Source organism: Dasypus novemcinctus, chromosome 30 (genome assembly GCF_030445035.2).
Source record: "Dasypus novemcinctus isolate mDasNov1 chromosome 30, mDasNov1.1.hap2, whole genome shotgun sequence".
Taxonomy (NCBI): Eukaryota; Metazoa; Chordata; class Mammalia; order Cingulata; family Dasypodidae; genus Dasypus; species Dasypus novemcinctus.
In genome coordinates this window covers 38,760,949-38,764,496 of record NC_080702.1, presented here as the reverse complement: position 1 = coordinate 38,764,496, position 3,548 = coordinate 38,760,949, and the positions used below count along the sequence as shown (strand labels likewise).

Here is a 3,548-nt window from a genome sequence, read left to right as displayed (position 1 = left end):
AGATTAATGGTAATAAAAAAGACAGATTGAAAAAAGTCATGCTTTTCATTTTTTTCATCGGGCATTGGTAGAAACAGAGCCATTTGATGTTGGAGCACCACCTTCCTTCCCAGTTACAGTCTTGACAGACACAGAAGCAGGTGAGAGCTTCTTTTTGAATGCTTACTTGGGAAGTGTATATATTCTTAGATTAGGATTCTGTTCAGATATTTTAAACATTTTTAAAATTCTCTATTTGTTTTCTTATTTTGGGATGTTAAGGCTTCTTTGTATATTTGGATGTAAATCATTTAACTGACGTGTTTTGTAAATATTTTTTCCAAATCTGTAGATATCCTTTTCAATCCCTTATCACTGTCTTGCAAAGAGCAGAAGTTTTACATCTGAATAAAAGCAACTTATAAATTTTATTTTCTCATAGATCATGCTTTGGGTGCTTTATCAAAACACTCATTTCCACACCATGGGACCCTAAACATTCTCTATGTTTATTCTAGAAGTTTTGCCATTCATTTTACTTTTAAGTGGTTATGATTAACTTTGATTTAATATTTATGAAATTTTTACAACTTGTGCTTAAGTTTCTTCTTGTTTGGTATGAGTATATCCTATTGTTTTAGTACCACTTGTTGAGAAGACCATACTGTCTACATCAAATTGCCCTTGTCGTCTGTGAAACATTTACGGAACACATTTGTATGCGTGTTTTATTCTATCTATTTTTCAAGGGGATACTGTTTAATTAATGTGTTTCTACATTAAGTGTTGCAATTAAGTCATATGGTTCTTAAAACTTTGTTCTTATTCTTCACTGCTTTTTTCTCAAGGTACAAAAAGACCGGTCATTAGGTTTATTTATGAAAATAAAGTCTGAGAAGTGTGTAGTGGAAAATATTGCCTGTGCGTAGATTTTTCCATTATGTACAAGTACAGTTAGTCAACAAAATTTTCAAGGAGAAGCAGGAGCATTTGGTTTCTCTGACATTCTTAAATAAGGAAATTAAATCTTTATAAAATCTATAAAAATATAATCTTAATTTGCTTACAAAAAATCATAACATTTATTATATTTTTATGATTTCTGTTTGTGGCTAAATTTGCATTATTCTGATATCTCTTCCAGGAATTCCATCATCTACATGGAAACTGAAAATCAAACATGTGCCTTAGAATTTGTACTTCTGGGGCTCTCAGAAGATACAGGAGTACAGCCCCTCCTCTTTGGACTGTTCCTGTTGATGTACCTGGTCACCTTCACAGGGAACCTGATCATCATCCTGGCCATCATCTCAGACTCCCACCTCCACACACCCATGTACTTCTTCCTCTCCAACCTGTCTTTTACAGATATCTGTTTCACCTCCACCACAGTACCAAAGATGCTGTTGAACATCCAGACAGAAAGAAAAATCATAACTTTTGAAAACTGCCTCAGCCAGATATTTTTGTACATACTTTTTGGACAACTAGATGATGCCCTCTTGACTATAATGGCCTATGACCGTTTTGTGGCCATCTGTCACCCCCTGCACTATATGATCATCATGAACCCCCGGCTCTGTGGCACTCTGCTATTGGCATCCTGGTTATCGAGTGTTTTGTATTCCCTTTTTCAATGCTTAATGGTTTTGCGATTGTCTATTTGTACAGAGTCGGAAATCCCCCACTTTTTCTGTGAACTTAATCAGGTAATCCGACTTGCTTGTTCTGACACCTTCCTAAATGACTTAGTGATATATTTTGTATCTGGACTTCTGGGTGTTATTCCACTCACTGGGATCCTTTTTTCTTACTCTAAGATTATTTCCTCCATTTTGAGAATTTCAACAGCTGAGGGCAAGTATAAAGCATTCTCTACTTGTGGGTCTCACCTCTCAGTGATGACCTTGTTTTATGGTACAGGTCTTGGAGTGTATCTTAGCTCTACTGCTTCTCAAAACTCAAGGACAAATGCAATAGCCTCAGTGATGTACATGGTGGTCCTATGCTGAACCCCTTTATCTATAGTCTTAGAAACAAGGATATGAAGCAGGCCTTTAAAAAACTAAGAAACTTTCTCTGTATAAAAGGACTCATCTCAAATTTAGAAAACTGCTTATGATTAACAGGTCAAACAATAAAAGATGATAATCTAGATTCTTTATAAATTCATAGAGAAATAATCTGTTATTTGCCTAGTTAAAATTTTTTATTTCTTTAATTTTTATATACCAAGGACAACTGTTTCTTTTGTATTATTTTACATCATGTGTTCTCTCATTGTATTTCCTGGAATCAGAATTGAAGGGAGAAACTGCTGCCTGGATTTTCAGCAGTAAAATATTTCATTCAGTTTATTCCATATATATGAAATTATAGCAGGTGCTGGAGGGATGAAGATATACTGCAGTCCTTGCAAGATGAAAGAAACTGCTTGTGTTTTATGGCTTTAGTGAAGAATAAGCTCTGATAGCAAAGGCTTTGTGCAAACTATCAAGGTTTTTTGTTCATTGTTTCCTGAAAGAGGTCACATCCTGAACTGGAGACATCATCTGCCTGGTTTACAATAATCCAGATTCCATCTCTAATATGTGCCTTTCTCATGCACATTCTGAATCATAAGTTACGTGAAGTTGTAACCAACAACACAAGCCCTGATTCTTCAAAAATGACAGTCTCAATTTCTACCAGACTTCTAGTGACTTAAGGTTGCCTTTCAAAATTATTTTCATAGTTAAGGATGTTATCTGGAAATGTCTTTCAGCATTCCATACAATAATAGTCCAAACTTACAGATCATAAAAAGAAACGTGTGTGTTTAATAACATTTCCTATTATATCTTATTCTACAACTAAACTCACATATTGGGTCATAGTTTCATTTTTTGTGTGTGTTGATGTACTGTTTTCTTTCTGCGGTAGATTAAGTTGAATTCTTCTTGCATCAACTAATTTATTTGCCTTCAGTAGAAATGTGAAACCAGAGTGGCATTTTGGAATTACTGATTTCTCTGAGCTAATGGTAATTTATTAAAATACTAATAATTATTTATGTATTCGTATTCACTTCACATTCTTTGGGAAAGCTGTGAATTCATTTTCAATTTTAATTTATTGACATAGAGTTTCAGACTCTGATGTGAGTCATGCACACATCACAACTGCAATTCTCAGGGAAAGATATTTCATTCATGCGGTCTTATAAAATGTCTGTTTTGATTGCACCATAATCTGAAAATTAGAAATCCGCAGCTTGTTATTTCCTTCTGGAATTCTCTCCAGTGCAAGTAAGAGGTCCATCTTATTTCACATTACTCAAATTAGGATTCCCAGTAAAATCATTTATCACATAAACCAGTCAGTTTGTCAAAATCTTTCTTAGGCACAGTCTTTAGATGTTACTGCAAACAATATATTGTGAATCATTTTATGCAAACACAATCATGTACATTTATTCCATGGAAATTGTGTCTTTGGTGTTCTCATACCTAAGATTCTGATGTACCAATTCCCAGAATGCTACACTCTAAGACTGTTATTTTGCAATCAGTTCTTGTATAAAATAGTTT

The 3,548-nt window shown here is 34.2% G+C and overlaps 1 pseudogene; it reads left to right on the top strand.

Annotated features, from left to right (window-relative positions):
• The first annotated feature begins 1,139 nt into the window (after nt 1–1,139).
• Nucleotides 1,140–2,101, top strand: LOC105744548 (olfactory receptor 7A17-like; annotated as a pseudogene).
• Nucleotides 2,102–3,548: the final 1,447 nt, after the last annotated feature.